At 43.3% G+C, this 20340-nt stretch overlaps 1 non-coding gene across 1 annotated transcript; it reads right to left on the bottom strand.

Annotated features, from left to right (window-relative positions):
* Positions 1 to 5314: 5314 nt before the first annotated feature.
* On the bottom strand, positions 5315 to 5457 carry LOC127206720 (small nucleolar RNA SNORA48). Its single transcript, XR_007832826.1, has one exon. It is a non-coding gene; the product is annotated as a small nucleolar RNA SNORA48 (small nucleolar RNA).
* Between the last annotated feature and the right edge of the window lie 14883 nt (positions 5458 to 20340).

Genomic DNA, 20340 nt, shown 5'->3' with positions numbered 1-20340 from the left:
TTAGTGCAAATAAATTTCTGAATGTAAATCAGTCTCCATCACATACTGTCATTTCCAACTTAGATCACCTACGGTCACATATTAAAAAATAACAAACACAAATACTAGAAAGTATCTTGGTTATTTTTTAATATGTGACCACTGGTAGATTTTCTGTGCTCCAGTTGATTGTCCCAAAGCCACACACATGTAAGTAACAACTATTATACTTAGTATGTTATCAAAACTGACAAAAACAACAACAAAGGAACCCAAAAGTCATGAAGGTGTAAGAGGCCATGTGGAGGTTGGTTTGCATGGGTTGGAAGGGGTAAATGGGAGGCGGATTTTTCTCAGGAACAAAGAAAAATAATGCAAAAAGCAAAAGGTCTGTCCTCTGAATAAATGAATGGTACGATCTGTGTTAGAGGCACACAATCCCGAGAGAGCCGCTCAGACTCTTAAGTAACTGGATTCGGGTGACATGCAGATTCTTCACTGTCGGTGCACAGGACATGGGGCACCGTCTCCAGCTCCCGCTCCCGCTGCAGAGGTACTAACCAGGGCCTGGAGAAATGCCTCGGTGGCTGGAGCGTGGTCTGCTCTCCCACAAGCCCTGAGTTTGGATCCCGCACCTGTGCCCATTGGTTCACAAGTGCCTATAACCCCACTTCCAGGAGATCTGATCCCCGCCTCGTTCTCTGAGAGAAACTGAATTTACATGTACACTCCCACAGACATACACATAAGAAGAAATCTTTTAAAATACCAATACTAAAGTCTTATTTAGAAACTTGGATGCTCAAAACTTGCTCTGTCCCGGTGACACCAACTTTTTCTGGCCGTTTAACTGGCTTCCCTCTTGTAGGCTGCTAACACTTTCTGCATTGCACACGAATGAGGAATTCTCAGTCTCTCTTTTGGTAGCATGTCCTCCCTAGAACCTTTCTGTTTCCCTCCTGTGAGGACCTTTGTGATCACCTTGTGCTCAGCAGGTCAAGAATATTAACCCGCCTGTCTCAATATACTTTATTTGATGATTCCTGCAAAGGTCCTTTGCCCTGTAGTAGAACTTATTCAGATTCCAGGCACTCGGGCATGGAAGTATTCACAGCGTCTATTGGCTAATCACGAGGACATCTGATCATACGTCTACAGAGAGGTGTTCTCTGTAAGCATAGCATACATTCACACAGTACTGACCACAAAACAAGATGTACCGAGCTTCAAGTGACAGCAGTTAGCATCTTTACTTTCAATTGGCAGTTGAAACATAAGCACTAACTCCACATGAGGTCTGCATCATCTGTTTATTATCATCAGTTAAAATTATAGTGTTCTTGGAAGTATGTTATGTACATTGAAAGCACACGATGTGTCTGTTCTTTACAGTATCTGTGAGTCATACACGTTATGCCTCTCTCGTTACCAACAACTGAATCCTGTTGATATTGGTGAAATTATATCCTTTCTTTTAAAAAAAAATCTCCTGAATCCGATTGCAGATGACAGAGTGATTGCAGGTTTTGTTTCTCCTAATGTGTGGGGATGGTCAGGGATGGTGCTGTTCCTTCTTGCATGCCGTCACTGCTGAGTGGCTCATCACATAGTGCTGCCAGCTGCGTTCCAGCTGGAGTTGTGCCAGACATTTAAGTCTCAGTGATGAAGAAGGGAGGAAACCTAAAATGGATATACAAAATCTTACCCCCAAAACATCATCTTCCAGCGGTGGAGGCACTGTGAGAAAATGTAGGTACCTGGGGATGATGCAATAGGACTGAGGTCTACTGGGCGTCACAGTGTCCTGGCTGTCACTCCAGGGGCTGCACGCAGACATCCCTTCTGTGCTTTGTCACGTGCCCATTAGCAGGACATTGCGAATTTCTTTCTTTCTTTCTTTCTTTCTTTCTTTCTTTCTTTCTTTCTTTCTTTCTTGTATGTTCATTTCTTTTTCTTCTTTTTTATTATTTAATGAATTTATTCAGATTACATCTCAATTGTTATCCCATCCCTTGGATCCTCCCATTCCTCCCTCCTTCCCACTTTCACCCTATTCCCCTCCCCTATGTCTGTGACCGAGGGGGACTTCCTCCCCCACCATATGGTCATAGGCTATCAAGTCTCATCTTGGTAGCCTGCTTATCCTCCCTCTGAGTTACACTAGGCCTCTCCACCAAGGGGACACGGTCAAATATGAGGCACTAGAGTTCATTTCAGAGTCAGTCCCCTCTCTCCACTCAACTGTTGAGAATGCCCTGTCCATTGGGTAGATCTGAGAAGGGGTTCGAGGTTTACTGCACATATTGTCCTTGGTTGGTGCAGTAGTTTGAGTAGAACCCCTGGGCCCAGATCCACCCATCATACTGATCTTCTTGTAGGTTTCTAGGACCCTCTGGATCTTTCTATTTCCCCATTCTCCCGTATTTCTCTCACCTCGAGTCCCAATAGGATGTCCTCACATCTATGCCCATTTCCTAAACCTCACATTGTAATTTTCTTAATTTTACATTTGACGAAACTAAGAACTGGTAAGACTCAGAACTACAAATGAGCATCCCTTAGTTTGTTTGAGCACTGAAAGTCGGTGGGGGTCCAGAGCACCCCCTAGCATGTTTGAGCACTGAAAATCAGTGTACGTCTAGAGCATCCCTTAGTGTGTCTGAGCACTGAAGGTCGGGGGGATTCAGAGCATCCCTTAGTGTGTCTGAGCACTGAAGGTCAGGGGGGTCCCTCAGCTACTGTCACACAGAGGCCTCTGAATTTTGTTCTTCTGATATCTTTCTAGTGATACGTGGTGTAATTTTTTTAAGCAAGATGATTCTAAGGCTGGGCCCAGAAGAAATTCTAAATGGACGTTGTCGTAGGAAATGGGGACACTTTTCTTTTGAGCCCGGAGCACAGACTTCATCCTGAGTCCTATAAAACCCTGTCCCCATATGCTAAGATTCCTGCATTTTTATTTTTGTCATTGTTTTTATCTAATTTTGCCTTCAACTTTTATTGGGCCTACTTGTTTCCTGGGACAGTGTACGTAGGTGCGTGGCAGGGCTGGGATTAGCTGTGCTGGTAAGAACTTCTCTAACAAGAAAGAAGACCCTAGTTTATTCTTAACATAACATAAGCTGCTCCTGATGGCACATGGTTTTGAGTTGGGAGGTGAAGGCATATCCTCTGCTACTCATCACAGCAAGGTGAAGGCTGCTCTAGACTATGGGCATGGGGATTACTAAAATAATATATCTTTGCAAGCCAGTGTCTCCAATATCAATAAATGAAAAACAAGATCATTGGTCATGTCTCATGTTTTGAAGTTTCTGAGTTCTAGTAGAGATGAGGAGGGTGATGTGGAGTGACTTACGTGGAAGTGAGGATGCCAGAGAACATTCCACCCCTAAAATAATCCCAATTCCTCAACTTTAAGCTATAGTAGGACAATAGGACAGGACGTCCTCCTGTCAATCACAGGCCCTGGTGCTAGGATCTGGGCCTGCCTCTTTTGTATGATAATAACCTCTTGATAAATACTTATGAATGTAAGAAAATTAGTATTTGAACAATTCAAGTAAATAAAGGTAGGAAACAAATAACTTTTATACCCAAATGATTTATAAATAGTTTTGAATTTCCTTATTTTGTATTTGTATCCCCTTTCTCCTACTTTTCTTTTTTATGTTAGCTGCTGCATTAGGTTGACTATGTATTATTCAGAAGCATGCTTTTAATAACCTTTTTATGAATTCTTTGTGATCATGCACTCTGGTCCCACTCATCGCCCATGCCTTATATCCACCCTTCACCCTTGCAGCCTTGCTAGATCTGGATTCTGAGGCACCATCGGTACTGACTCCTCACCAGGCCTCCTCCCGGTTGGCCCCTTGTTGTCCTCCATGTCATTCACGGAGCTTGTGCGGATTTGGATCAACATGACTAGCCCATTAATGCATCTCAACAATTTGCAGATGATACAGATTTTCTGGTGGGCCAGTTCAGAGTTCAGGATCTGGGTCTGGGTGGTAAAAGAAGAAGTCAGCACACCCACCAGCTCTCCCTAATCTACACCACCAGGGCAAGCTCTCCAGCAATGCTCTGGCTAGCTCTGTTGTGCTGGCCACTCAAGGCCTGTGGCCCACTTTCCCAAGTGCTGGAGCCTGGGAGGAGTTAGGTCGGCTCTCCCACTCTCCCATCCTGGGGCTGACTCACTAGTTCCTTCACCACAGGGCCAACTTCACTGTCTGGCCCAGGGGAGATGCAGGGCCTTCTCTCCCAAGTGCTGCAGCCAGTGAGGGACAGGAATAGCTCACCAGCTCTCTCATGCTCTTGGAGTCCACTGTCCAGAACACTGCAGATGGTAAAGGTAGAGGCATCACTCCTTCACCTACTTCCCGACAGACAGACTTGTGGTGGGCAAGACTAGCCCCTTGTTCATGACCCCTTTCAGGCAGCTTTTCAGACTGTTAGAGGTGGGGAGGGACAGAGAGGGGGTCACCACTGCACCATGCCACCCCACAGTGATGAGTTGTGGGATCAGCTTTCCTACACTCATGCGTTTGGGGCCAGCTACCCCCCAAACCCCCTCAGGGCCAGTTCCACTGTACTGTCTACATGAAGCACAAGGCCAGCTCTTTACAAGTGCTGTAGCAGGTGAGAGACAGGGCCCAGCTCTCCAGAGCAACGCATACAGTGGGGGATAGGGCCTGTTCTTTACAGCCTCTGGAAATGTGCACGGTCTCCAATGGGTGCCCAGGCCAGGGACACCCCGTGTTCTCTAGTGCTGATATGAGCCAGTTAGACTTGAACCACTGCTGCTGTGTAACCACAGACGCAGATGTGTCCCTCAGGCACAGCTTAAACTGGGACCTCACTATGGCCCCAGACGGTAGGGCTGGCCACCCACGACAGGATCCTCCTCCTCTCTACCATCGAGACTCCAATTCCATCTTCACAAGTGCTCAAGTGCTTCCTGTCTCTTCCTTGGCCATCTGACCAGCACGTACTCACACACTGCAGTGGCTCCTGCTGCAGGTTGGCCACGCGGTTGATGAGCTCCTGAGTGACATCCTCAGTCCACGTTGCAGGGCATGTCAGCAAGTGCTTGTCTATGGCCCACCTATGCCTTGAGCCAGAGGGGAGGTCAAAGGTCCCCAGGTCTCTGTCTGTCTTCTTCCTCCCATGCTGTGTGGTGGTAGGCAGGGATTGGTGTGTCCCTATCCACTCCCCCTTGCCATGGGATGAGGGGCAGGCCTATGGGCATCGTTCTCTGCTCCCACTGTGTGTCTTGGTGGAATACAGGGGTCTTTCTCCTCCTGCGCTGCACTGCCTGGATTTGATTTGATTTTTGTGTGTCCTAGGGATAAAACAGCTTTGGCCAGCAAGCCAGGCATCAAGCTATGGTGAACAAAGGACTGCCATCTCTTCTGCCCCAGACTGACAGGAGAGCTACACCACCAACAAGATGTCTCTTTACTTGTGGCCAGGGTGTCTCCTAATTTCTCCTAAAAATGTAAGGTTAGTTTTCAATACACACCTCTCAATTTATCTCTTTGTGCAGAGTATTCATATTGTATTATTTAACCTTAACACTTGCTTTCAGACAGTGCTTACTGACCATAAGGAAGAACGCATCTATTTTTATAAAAAAGGACAAGACACATGTATGAATGGTGCTTCTAATTCCTATTAAGGACTTGAAAATGCAGGAAAAAATGAATGTCATCTCTTCAAACTCCTACAGTGAATCATCCACAGTTCTGACACTTGAATGGCTTGGCTAGCATCCAGATTTTATGTTGTACTTGGACTTTCACTTTTTCTATAAAAAGTACCCAAGACTATGTAATTTATAATAAAAGTTCATTTGAGTCTTATCTCTAGGTGTTGGGAAATCCATTAGTGTGGGTCTGGCCTCTAGTGTAGATGCTAGAATGTTAGGAAACTGGTGAGGAAACAAGACAAGGTGAGACGCAGATTCACGTGCATGGAGTCTGTTCTTGAAACAAAGAGAAGCTCCCGTGATAAGAACATGAGCTCATCCAAAAATGCATCCCTTCCTGACATAAGCAATTCTTGCTCCAACGTCTGTTTCAATGCCTACCCAAATAAAAGCGTGCGTCCTGGAGCTCCCACTATGGGCTAATCCTTCCCAGGACGTGGAATTCCAGTGCACGTGGAAGCTACAGCCATCTCCCTCACGCTTGTGCAGTTACTTAAGAATAACAGCTAATGTTTTTCCACAGTAAAAGGCAGATGACACAAAATTGCTGCTCTTAGCTTAATTGTATCCACCTCTGAACACTGAATATCACCGAGGATCAGTTGCCAGATGCTGAGACTAGGCACTCACTGAAACGCATAGACTGTAGATACTAGTGCCTTGCAGGAATGGTCTATCATGTTTTACTGTGATGATATGTGGAGACCAGCAGTTTGGCTTTTCCAAAGCCTTTTATTCCCACATCCATAAAAATCACTGCATTCTACAAAAGTTGTCTGTATTTCAAACGCCATGCTTTCAGAAAGATACATGGTTAAAAAGCACTGTACCTTTTTCTTGTAAGGATATTTTATTTCACACCAGACTTTAGAGGCTTGATCTGATTATTTGTTGACAACTGCAAACCCCTACCACACAGACAGCACAGAAACAGAAGGTTCTGGAATTTATTCATCCACTTTTGAATGTTTCCTCTATTTTATTCAAAGCCATTTCCTCTTCAGAACAAAGGTGACTAAACCTTGGTAAAGGTTATAGGAAAAGGTGAATTGGTGGGTGATTTCTCAGGTTTTTGGGCTGGTAGAAAGCACATTAGTGGGACAGTGGTCACCATGGCAGAAATGAAGCCTGTGCTGGCAGAGCGTGCCCACAGCACTGTCAGGGCCTGCTTACTGAAGAGAACACTGTGAATTCATCGGGGTGAGTTTGTAATAATGAGACCATTCAAGTCTAGTTGCTGCAATTGATAGAAAAGTTGCACAGAACTTTGGGTATGAGGTAAAGGCTGAGGGGCGACACAGAAGTAAAGCTCTTGCTTCGCTGAGGAGACAGTGAGAGCATTAACTATGGGTGTGTGGAGCCCAGCACACAAGAAGACCACATTCTGAATGACACTCCTCTCCTGATGCCTGTGTTTTTCTGTGGCGTTGTCCATGCACAGTGTTACTACTGGCAATCGCATTCTGGGAGCGTTACTAACAAGCATTAATTTAGCAGTGCTCTGCATAATTCTGCTAATACATCTTCATTTAAAAGGCTCAGTGTTACATGAGATGTTTCCATAAATGCCAAAAACACATAGAAAAGACACCTCTACAAAGTCAACATGGCAAAGCAATCACTTCAGCTGCCATTAATCAAGCCCAATTCTTGCTATCTATACTTTTTCTCTGGAAACTCCTTAAACCTGGACACAACATACATAGTCCATGAGAAACACTGCAGTGTCTAAAACATCTAAGTTTACATATGTTGTCTTACAGGAAAAAAACATTTTATTTTGTTTTGTTTTGTTTCGTGCTTAGCCATTGGCATACTCTTGCAGACTGGAAAGGACAAAAGTGTCATCACAGAAGAGGCACCGATGCCAGTGACTGCAGTGTGGTCCTCCTGTCTGCACTCTTTGAGAAGTTAAGTATGAGAAATGCTTCATTAGCAAGTCTTGCTCCTCCTTGTATTAGCTTGCAATCTTTCAATTTGCAGTTATTTGCAGATGCATCAAGTGGACTGGGGGCCTGTTCAGCAAGCTCTCCTCTCTTATGGTTACTCCTGACTTGGTCAAGGGCAGACTAAACGTGTTCTTTGGAAGGATTTTCTCTTTCAGTCACCATGCCAATAATCATTTAGAAGACAAGTGGAATTTTTTTTTCATTTAGAACAGCCAGGTGGCTGAGGAGAGTCAGTTAATAAGCAATCAGCAAAATCAAAAGCAATAATGAAGCCCTTCAAGGCTCTGCTCAGCCATGGCTGACAGCCACTGCTTTGCAAGGGAGTGTGCATGTGCCTCACATCTGAATGGCTCTCCTGGTGCCATGTCCCTCCCTTTTTGAGTTTATTCAGCTTTGAAGTTCCCTCAGGGCCAGCAGAGATCTAACATCTGTTTGAAGACTACCTTCCAATAGACTCCACTGTGGCAAAGCTGGTTTTCCACTAATGGTACAGTTTTCAGTATTGGATATCAATATCTTTTATCTACAGAAAGAAGCAAAAAAAATGTTAAGTATAAAAAAAAAGTCTATTGAACTTTTTCATCTAATTTGGTTATATATGTAATTAGAGCTTTGATCTCAAAAGCTGTGTTGGAACTTGTGATGTTAGCTTACGTGATTTTTTTTTCCTCACCCCAATCCACTTTGAACACAAAAAGATTATATTCTGCATTACTTTTTACATAGATTGGAACATAGCTTTTCTCAGTACATAGGCCCATAACTTTTCTTTAATTTTATTTCCTTTTTATGCTGCAACCAATGTCAATCCAAATAAAATTCAAAGTTTAAATCAGAAATGATTTTTATAAGTCCTGAAACAATCTCTATTCCTGGATTGCATTTTAGATAATTTCGGTTGCATTAGGCTATGATCACACGCCAGACTGGAAAGCAGCTAACGCTTCATGGGAGAGACACAGGGGTCAGTCGAGCAAGATGGTATTCTGGGTAGTAACAGCCCGTTCTCCCACTGTCGCTTACTCACCCCACTCTCTAAGTGCCTCAATCTCATTCAAAAATAGAGAAAATCTGCATTCTTATTTTGACCTTGTAATTTCAGAGTTATAAATATGTTCTGTTGATGTTAATTCTTGGTCACAAGAACCACTTAAATGACTGCATGCTTCTTATGATTCATTTAGTGCCACAGACTCCAAATTATACGTATCCTGGGGGCTACTGAGTACCAGAACTTTTGCACTTAATCTTTGGAGACACCCAAGGATCAAGGTCCTAAAACCACAAACAGTAGGAAAGAAAGACAACTGACCCTGACACACGAAGCTCTTCCTGCTTCCCAGAAAGTTGTGTAAACCCCCGAATCCCCACCCTGTTCTCCCCACTTCAGTTCAGGGGTTTATAATAGATGAGTTCTAAACTAGATGGTTCCATTCCTGCTTTTGTTACCATTACAAATGAACAGTTTTGCATTTTTATTTGTTTTTGGCTCACTCTATTTAGTCTATAACTTCTTCAAATTCAAGTATGCTTATATCCAAACCATATATTAAAAATATTCTAATTAAATGGATGATGTTCATCCTATTTTGCTTTTATTTCCTGAACTTTATACACTTTAGATTATTTAAATATAAACAGGAGCACTGAGCTCTTCTATAATATTTGATATAGAATCTTAGATATTATCAGGAAAGAGAAAGGAATGCCTATTATTCGCATGCACGTGCTCTCGTGTGTGTGTGTGTGTGTGTGTGTGTGTGTGTGTGTGTGTTCCAATAAATTGTGGTGGTATTTATTTAGTACAACCAAAATAGTATCTTTATTAGACTTCTAAATATGACCATTGATATATTTCTAAATTATGGACATAGAAGTAAGAAAAAGCTAAGCAATAAGAAAATTTATCTTAAAAAAAAAAAACCTTCCTATTTGTCTCTCATATGTTTTATTGTAACAATATGACTTTCAATAAAGCCAATGAAAAACAGGAAATCTCCAAGTATAAGAATTGAAATGTATTCCAGGCACACCAAGGTCACTGCAGCAGTGAACGGCAAGCATCTGTGGCCTCCTGCACACACTGTGGCCACCTACACACACTGTGGCCACCTGCACACACTGTGCCACCTACACACACTGTGGACACCTACACACACTGTGGACACCTACACACACTGTGGCTACCTACACACACTGTGGACACCTACACACACTGTGGACACCTACACACACTGTGCTACCTACATACACTGTGGATGCCTACACACACTGTGGATGCCTACACACACTCTGGACACCTATTCAGACTGTGGGCACTTACGCAGACTGTGGCCACACACACAGACTGTGGCCACCTACGCAGACTGTGGCCACATACACAGACTGTGGCCACCTAGGCAGACTGTGGCCGCATACACAGACTGTGGCCACCTAGGCAGACTGTGGCCACATACACAGACTGTGGCCACCTAGGCAGACTGTGGCCACATACACAGACTGTGGCCACCTAGGCAGACTGTGGCTGCCTACACACACTGTGCTCATCTCCATTTCCTCATGGATGGGGAGGCACCGATGCTCTACTCTCCTCCTTGGGGAACTTTGGGCTGGAGAAGTATCAGTTCCTTAGTTGGTATTGACATTGTTAGCTTGCTTGTGATCCAGTAAATAATTTCCCATTCATGCTAAGTAACACTAACTAGAATTGGCATTAAACATACACCAAACAAACAACAAATAAAGACCAAAAAACAAAGAAAAAAATGAAAGTAAGGGAGATGGGATTTTTGCAATGAAGGGTTTATGTGGGAAGGCAAAAGGTAATGAACAAAATACTGAGGTGTGTGGAAAAATTACTGAGGAATTAGAGACATGTGTAAGTCTGTCAAGGAATAACAAATAGCAATAAAGTACTGTGAGTCAGGCCTTGGTATGTCATATTACTTAACTTTTAAGTCAGCACACTGGGGGATAAGGATATCCCTGCACTAGCCTTGGGTATAAAATAAAGCTGAGACAACATGGAGACCTGACATTGCCTTCCCTAGGCTTTAAATATTTTAAAAGAACACCTGTCTGAAGATGGAATGAGCCATGATTATAATCCATAGTCACTTGGACTTGCAGTGGTGGAAGAATAAGCATTGTTTTAAAAACCATTTTCTTTAGTTGTTTTGTTCATGTGTTACTGGAAACTAACAAACAGAAACACCCTGGGCTTCTGCACACACTCTTACCAACAAACCCTCAGATTCTAGCACATCCCTGATGGATCACAGATTCCACCCTGCATTGTCTGGACTCATTGATGCTTCTGTGAAGAAGCTGGTCCAAGTTTGGAAGCTGACACCTGACTTGTGTCCAGGTCCTGAAGCTGACACCTGACTTGTGTCCAGGTCCTGAGCTGACACTTGACTTGTGTCCAGATCCTGAAGCTGACACCTGACTTGTGTCCAGGCCCTGAGCTGACACCTGACTTGTGTCCAGGTCCTGAAGCTGACACCTGACTTGTGTCCAGGTCCTGAAGCTGACATCTGACTTGTGTCCAGGTTCTGAAGCTGACACCTGACTTGTGTCCAGGTCCTGAAGCTGACACCTGACTTGTGTCCAGGTCCTGAAGCTGACATCTGACTTGTGTCCAGGTTCTGAAGCTGACACCTGACTTGTGTCCAGGTCCTGAAGCTGACACCTGACTTGTGTCCAGGTCCTGAAGCTGACACCTGATTTGTGTCCAGGTCCTGAAGCTGACACCTGACTTGTGTCCAGGTCCTGAAGCTGACACCTGACTTGTGTCCAGGTCCTGAAGCTGACACCTGACTTGTGTCCAGGTCCTGAAGCTGACATCTGACTTGTGTCCAGGTCCTGAAGCTGACACCTGACTTGTGTCCAGGTCCTGAAACTGACACCTGACTTGTGTCCAGATCCTGAAGCTGACACCTGACTTGTGTCCAGGTCCTGAAGCTGACACCTGACTTGTGTCCAGGTCCTGAAGCTGACACCTGACTTGTGTCCAGGTCCTGAGCTGACACCTGACTTGTGCCCAGGTCCTGAAGCTGACACCTGACTTGTGTCCAGGTCCTGAGCTGACACCTGACTTGTGTCCAGGTCCTGAGCTGACACCTGACTTCTGTCCAGGTCCTGAGCTGACACCTGACTTCTGTCCAGGTCCTGAAGCTGACACCTGACTTGTGTCCAGGTCCTGAAGCTGACATCTGACTTGTGTCCAGGTCCTGAAGCTGACACCTGACTTGTGTCCAGGTCCTGAAGCTGACATCTGACTTGTGTCCAGGTCCTGAAGCTGACACCTGACTTGTGTCCAGATCCTGAAGCTGACATCTGACTTGTGTCCAGGTTCTGAAGCTGACACCTGACTTGTGTCCAGGTCCTGAAGCTGACACCTGACTTGTGTCCAGGTCCTGAGCTGACACCTGACTTGTGTCCAGGTCCTGAAGCTGACACCTGACTTGTGTCCAGGTCCTGAAGCTGACACCTGACTTGTGTCCAGGTCCTGAAGCTGACACCTGACTTGTGTCCAGGTCCTGAAGCTGACACCTGACTTGTGTCCAGGTCCTGAAGCTGACATCTGACTTGTGTCCAGGTCCTGAAGCTGACACCTGACTTGTGTCCAGGTCCTGAAGCTGACACCTGACTTGTGTCCAGGTCCTGAGCTGACACCTGACTTGTGTCCAGGTCCTGAAGCTGACACCTGACTTGTGTCCAGGTCCTGAAGCTGACACCTGACTTGTGTCCAGGTCCTGAGCTGACACCTGACTTGTGTCCAGGTCCTGAAGCTGACACCTGACTTGTGTCCAGGTCCTGGCCCCTGGTCCAGCAGTGAAGAACCTCAGATCTTGTTCTCTTTCTAACAGCATCAGTGCTCTCTTTAACTACTGATGTTCCATCAGCATATGCACATGACATATCTTCACCTAAAACTAAAACAAACAAAATCAATTACCGTATCCTGTTCTATGGTTTCCTTCAATTCTATGAGAGAAACTTCGAGAGTACTGTATATCGGTACTATCTCTTCTTGCCCGCTTCTCTCCTCTTCAATTTTATTTCTCTTCCATTTTATTTCCTGCTCCTCCTCTCCCCTCTTTCTCATCTCCTCTTCTTCTTCTCCCCCAAGTAAGGCCATTGTCCTTCCCACTATGTCACAAGCCTTTTTTGATTTGAAGTCTCTGTCCATTCCTCAGTTATTTTTCTAAAATTAGATTTCACTTCTCAGCCCTCAGCACATTGGATGTTGGGAGAAGATTCGCTGACCACACCTCTCGCTGAAGTGCTCCCCAGTCCACTCTTCAGCTTTTGGAGAGCCTTTGTCTTTCTCCCCGTTAAAATTTGGAGGACACCAACCCATCCACAAAACCTTCAACCCAAAACTTGTCCTACCTACAATATGTACTGGGACAAAGATGGAGCAAAGATTGAGGGAATGGCCAACCGAAGACTGGCCCTCCTTGAGACTCATCCCATGAGAGAGAACCAATCCCTGGCACTATTAATGTTACTATGCTATGCTTGTAGATAGGATCCACACATAACTCTTGTGAGGGGCTTTACCCTGCAGCTGATGGAAACAAACGCAGAGACAACCAGCCAAACATTAGACAGAGCTTGGGGAGTAATAGGGTGGAGTTTGGGGAATGATTGAGAGAACAGGTGTGGTCAAGGGTTCCAGAAGGACCTACAGACCCAACTGGCCCATGGGTCTCACAGAGACTGAACCACCGAGCAAAGAGTATGCACGGACTGGTCGTGGCCCCCTGCGCTTGTGTAGCAGTTATTCATACCCGAACAACTGGAGTGTGTGTGTGTGTGTGTGTGTGTCTGTGTGTGTGTGTTGGTTCTCTAACTCTGAGACCTCCCTTTGGATCCGTTTCCCCTAACTGGGCTGCCTTTTCTAATTGCAGTGGTAGAGGATGTGCCTATTCCTCTAGGGACTTAATGTACCAGGGTGGGTTAGTTCCCATGGGGGGACCTCCCCATTCTTTGAGAAGAAAAAGAGGAAAGAACGAGGGGAGGTGTTGATGGGGGGCTGGGAGAAGAGGAATGGGCACTCCAACCCAGAAGTAAGGTGAATACATAAAAAAAATTTAAAGAGAAAAGAAAAAACGAAGACACTAGGCAGACAGAAAGTAGGGACAGGATGGTGCTGCCTTTTTCGGACCAGCTTAGTACTTCTTTACTGCTTAACCAATGCTCTTTCTGATTTTGACATCTCTCATCTGCTGGTGAGTACTCAGATGAAGCCTGTGTCCCAGCTGCTATGAAGACTGCCACGATAAACCTGAGCATGCGCCTGAAAGAAATAACAATGAAATAAAGGAAAATTTGGAGGATTTCAAGAAACAGTCCCTGAACTTACATTCCTCTTGCTGTTACTTGTTTCCTAAGTGACTTAATTCAATATTGTGAATTTTACGACTTTTAAATTGTTTCCAGTAATATTTTTACTGCTAATGGCTGAGATAAAAATAGCATTCATTGGTTAATAAATAAAAATGATCAAATTTAAAACTATTGTTCCTCAAGAAACATCTTTATATTTAATATTTATTCATTTATTTATTGAGTTAGTTAGGTTTTTTTTTTTTTTTTTTTTTTGAGACAGGGTTTCTCTGTGTATGCCTGGCTGTCCTGAAAGTCAATCTAGACCAGACTGGCCTCAAACTCAGAGATCAGCCTGCTTCTGCCTCCCCAGTGCTAGTATTAAAGGTGTGCCCCACCACCCAACAAGAAACATCTTTAAAAGGATTGGTGATATTTACTATGGAAGAATAGAAGAAGGCACAATGGCTGGGAAATGCAAGGCGATTTAGTACCTAGATATCTTTCACTGTTATCTGATCCCAACTGAATAATCCTACCGCTTTTCAGAGGCAGTTCATTAAAGTATCTTTGGGAGAAAAAGAGAAGGAAAAATAAACTACAAATTAGTGAAATTTTATTGCATGTTTGTGAATTGATTCATACTCTAAATGCTTAAAGGGCTCTCAATCTCAACATTAGGACCAAGAAGCATTAAAATACAGCAGAATATTTCAACATGTGCATTGTGTGGCATACTGAGCACATGTGATTTCTGAAAGTATCTTGATTATTATGAAGTTGAGGCTAGTTTTTCATTGTGAGTTTCAACTATGGACTTGTTATAATGGGAGACTAAAAAAGATGAGGGGGGGGCATTTTGTCGATTTCTACAAATAAAGTTAGATAGCTGCAGGTAAAAGTATAAACCAGTGTGATTTCTCAGTAAGCTAAACTATACCTTACATCATTACTTAGAAATATCAGTTTTCTCATTTACTCATTAAAAGATAAAATTGTTCTTATGCAAAACATGTGAATGTTTATAACAGTTTGTTCACATAAACAACTACAAACAGGAAACAGCTGAACTGTGTTCAGAAAGCTGATGACCACACGACACTGCTTCTTTGCTTTAGGATGAAACCTTTGGTCTTTGCTTTTATCTATTTCTGCTGATTATTACACACTCATCTACGGTGACTTATGTCGCTTTATATTTAAAAACACACTTCATTCCCTCTGCTACATCTAGCTGATGACACATTTATCTCCCGTCTGGTCAGTGCTCAACTGTGTTTATAATAAACATATGTGGACAAAACACAAGAGGGCACACACATGCTCGGCTACCATGCATCTCCTTATGCACACAAACATTCTAAAAGTGGTTAAGGTGTGATAGTGAGAGATGACACAGAGTCCTGCCCTACACACTCAGCTGCAACCCACTGTGTGTGTCCCTTTATACCTAATACAGATGGGTTCATGCATATGGAATATTATGTAAACACATGCAACTTATAGATTACTCACATTTGAACATCTGTCGTGTAAGTCCTAAGTTAATAATTAATGTGGTTCTTGAGAAAACATCTACTGTTTAACCCAAACACTGTCTTTCATGGGACATGACACACTGCATCATCTTGTTTTTGTAATAAATGGGCAAATCTTTCACTACAGAAAATAGCACAGCTTTGCTCAGCTACCATCTCTTTCCTCTATCCTTCCGTTCCTATCTCCCTATGCCCACTTCCTCACAGTCACATTTCCTACTGATTTTAAATATTTATTTTATACTCTGTCTCTCTCTCTGTGTTTATGTGTTTGTGTGTATATGTATATATGTACATGTGTGTGTGCTTGTATGTGCATATATGTGCATGTGTGTATATGTGCGTTTGTCCTGCTTTTGTCTCTGTCACGCACGTGTGTGTGTGTGTGTGTGTGTGTGTGTGTGTGTGTGTGTGTGTGTGTGTGTGTGTGTGTACTCTGTGTTGGGAGTACAGGAAGAAGGCACCAGATGCCCTGGGTCTGTATTTCTGTATGGCTGCGAGCTTCATGCACATTCTGGGACTGAAACTTGAATCGTCTGGCAGATTTGCATGCACTAACCACTGACCCCTCTCCCCACCTTATCACTTTGTTACCTACACCCATTTCTAAACACACTTATTTGCATTTATAGTATAATAATTTATCTGGAAAAAATGCCGTAGCAATATGAAGAGTAACAAATGTTCCTGTAAATCTCCCCTTGCCACTGATCAACAGTGCAGAGTAGTAGAACCATGCAGCCTCAGGAAGGAGGGAAATAGCTTTGTACACAGTATTATGGTATTTAAGCTTCTATGAAGGACAACCACATCCATCTTGAAGATCAAAGCCAGACCTTTTTTATGACTGTTGCTCTTTCCTATCTGATGCTCCAGGGTGCACTAGTGCACTTGAGAACTCACAGGATGTTAGCAAGAGTAACTAAAAATAGGCACATTGCAACCACATTGGTCATTACGCTTCAACACATTCTAATTTTTTGTTTTTGTTTCTTTGAGACAAAGTTTCTCAGTGCAGCCTTGGCTAACCTAGATTTACTTTGTAGACCAGGCTGGCCTTGAACTCACAGTGCCCCACCTTCCTCTGCCTCCCGAGTACTGGAATTAAAAGCATGCACCACCACACCCAGCTCATATTCTAATTTTTAATTTAAAGATATGTGGTACCTGAAATATTTTTTTACATTGATCAAGAAACCTAGGCAATCAGAGAATTTAAGTGGGGAGAGGAGGGGTAATGCATATGCCTTTCACGTACTCAATGCTAGAGTTGATGCTTTGGCTTTGGAATCTGACATCTGAGATGTAACAAGATTTTTGCAACATTCTTGAGTTAAACTCTTCCAGAGGACCCGGGTTCAATTCCCAGCACCCACATGACAGCTCACAACTCCCTGTAACTTCAATATCTGGCACCCTCACACAGACATACATGCAGGCAAAACACCAATGCACATAAAATAAAAATAAATAAATAATTTTTTAAAAAAAAGAAAAAAGAAAAAAAGAAACCTAGGCAGATGAGGCAGTAACATGTCTCTCATTTGAGGACACACTAGATGTTTCTAAGTCAGTTAATTTTTTAAAGTAATATCAAAAAATATCAATTTTAGATTTTAAGCTGTCAGAATTTTTTTTTAAACTGAGATTTAGTTTGATGAATATCCTTGAATAATCTACAAGGTTTCTGTTGTATAGCCAAGAGCAGCTTGCTTCCTTCAGATTAAATTTTTATTGTGAGATGCAAATAGTTTTGATTTCTTATAATTTATGATATTATTAGCACAGCCTGCTACATACACTGAGGATAAACAGGAGGGCTCCTGCGGCTGCAATATGCTCCCAGAAGCTCTTCTCTGTGTGTGTGGTACCCACTTTGATCTACGATTAAGATTGCAAGAAGTGAAGACCTGATCATGGACTTTGTGGGATGATGTTAATTCTTGATTTTAATAGGCACTAAAATATACAACGTCTGTTTGTGGAACTCAACTTATAAACAGGAAAAGCTCTTTAAGTAAGAACCATGAGCTTTAGGATTTGTTTCTCTCTGTCATCCTTTATCTCTTAATATTTTCATTTATTTCCTCCTTGCACATACATACAACAAGAATTGTGGGTGCACACAGTCAATGAGATATAGAGCCCACTCCCAATTTTAAATGTGTGCAGCCTGCTCCTGATCACTCCACAATTTTGAAAGCTGTATCTAATTGAAAGGACACAAAGTTTTAGTGCACACAAATAGGTCTCAAGCTCAAATAGGTTTCTGGGCATTAGAAGGTTGTGACCTGTTGAATAATTTACACTGTCAAAAGACAAAATTGCAACAAATTTAGCTTGAAGATGTAATTGGCGTTTCTTAGCAGTTCTGAAGTTGAGCTGTATCTCATCTGCTAAGCAGATATGTGTCCTGGGAGCTGAGGAGAGTTAGAGGTTTTATAGTCAGAAAGACACAGAAGACAGTAGAACCAAAAAGCTAAAAGTCGAGTTGTCAGCTCAGGTTTTTCACTGTAGGTTTAAAACACAGGGAAACCCCTTTCCATGCAGGAAAACAGCTCTCACCCCACAGGGAATGCATGAGAGTTTATTCTGGAACCAAATATGAGCAACCATGGTGCAAGAACACAGCCTTAGGTTCCTCACATTTTAACTCCCAGCATGGTAATGATTCATAAATGTCTACAAGGTAGGAAGCAATGCCACAAACAGAGGTGCCTTCAACTGTATCCATGGTAACATCAGGTATGTAGAAACAGTAAAGCTGAGGCCCTTGTTGTAGGCCTTAGGCATGATCTGGCAGCATTCTTGACTTTGTAGTTGCTAGAAGCTAGGTGTCTGTAGATACATTCCAGAAGGACCTACTCAAAACTCATGTGAAAGTTGCAAAGATGCTGCCTCACACACGGAGAAGGGCAAAAACATGGCTTCTAAGCAGTAGTAATGGCCGTGAGTCTGCAACATTCCAACAGCTCCACCTCACTGAGGTTGTGTCAGAACATCAGCTTTGTAGGTGGCTCAGTGTGACATGCAGCACCTCTCCAGGGACCTTCATCCAGCTTCGCTGTGCACGCTGATGGAAACGGGTCCTTTGGGAGACAGAAAGCTGGGACTGTCTTGGATATTTGAACTACTGGTCCATTTCAATATTCACTTTGATTCTTCCATTCTGGTTTCATCTCGTCTGACATGACCTACGTTAAAAACCTGATCCAAAATAAATAACATCCTCCTGTAAAGTTAAAAAAAATTTTTCCCCTCCCCTATGACTGTTCCTGAGGGGGATCACCTCCCCCTATATATTCTCATAGGGTATCAAGTCTCTTCTTGGCTACCTGCTGTCCTTCCTCTGAGTGCCACCAGGTCTCCCCCTCCAGGGGACATGGTCAAATGTGAGGCACCATAGTATGTGAGAAAGTCATATCACACTCTCCACTCAACTGTGGAGAATATTCTGACCATTGGCTAGATCTGGGAAGGGGTTGGGAAAATGGGGGGGGGGAGGAATGGGAGGATACAAGGGATGGGATAAACATTGAGATGTAACAAGAATAAATTAATAAAAAAAAATAAAAATAAATAAATAAAAAGAGACAAATAAATAAATTAAAGCAAAAAAAATTCTTTTTCTTTGTGGCATCTGAGGCAGACTCAATCCATATCACATTGAATTTTGGACTTATATCATTATCTTGGGAAGAAATTATTTTTTAAATATTTTATTAAACATTTTATTATAATTTATCCACATTACATTCAGATTGTTATCCTCTCACTCTTAGCCCGTATCTTCCTGTTCCCACCTTCCCTCCCTCTTCTGCCCTATTCCCCTCCCTTAGACCTCTGATTTAGGAAGAGGGGAGCAGCGGTGGACAGGGACTCCTCCCGTCCATCTGACCACAGCCTATCAGGTCTCTGGATAGCCTGCATCCCCTTCCTCCATGTGTCCACATGCCATCCCTGCCAAGGGGAAGTGATCAAACCACAGGCACCAGAGTTCACGTCAGAGGCAGTCCCTGCTCCCTCCCTCCTCTCACCAGAAAGAGTGAGCAGTCCATTCTAAGGTTTCTTCTTGCATTGTCCTTGGTTGGTGCTTCAGTTTGTGTAGGCCCCACTGGGTCCAGATCCACCAGCCTTGGTGGTCGCCCTGTGTGGCTCCTGAACACTCAGGGCTCTTCCATCTCTCCCCCTTCCATACCACTGTCAGTGCTCTGCGCATGTCTGACTGCGTGTCCTAGCATCTGTCCTGATCCACTGCTGGGTGGAATCTCTCAGAACTAAAATCCACTTATAGGTGAGTATATACCATGTGTGTCTTTGTGGGTCTAGGTCACCTCACTCAGGATGATCATTTCTACTTCCATCAATTATCCTGAAAATTTCAAAATTTCCTTGTTTTTAATAGCTGGATGATATTCCATTCTGTAAATGTACCAGTTTCTTTATCTATTGTTTGGTTGAGGACTTCTAGGTTGTTTCCAGATTTTGGCTATTACAAATAAATCTGCCATGAACATAGTTGAGCCAATGTCCTTGAAGCTGGACAGCTTCTCTAAGGCAAAAGACACTATGAACAGAACAAAAACAACAGCCTAGAGAGTAGGAAAAGAGCTTCGCCAACCCTACATCCAGCAAAGGGCTAATGTACAAAATACATAAAGAACTCAAGAAATTAAACAGCACCAATCCAAATAATCCAATTAAAAATTTGAGCACAGAGCTAAACAAAGAGTTCTCAACAGAGGACTGTCGAATGGCTGAGAAACACTTAAAGAAATGCTCACTGTTCCTAATAATTGTGGAAATACAAGTCAAAACAACTCTGAGA

The sequence above is a fragment of the Acomys russatus genome, chromosome 23 (assembly GCF_903995435.1).
Source record: "Acomys russatus chromosome 23, mAcoRus1.1, whole genome shotgun sequence".
NCBI lineage: Eukaryota > Metazoa > Chordata > Mammalia > Rodentia > Muridae > Acomys > Acomys russatus.
The sequence above is the reverse complement of the archived record's forward strand: the minus strand, read 5'-3'. Positions and strand labels throughout refer to the sequence as shown.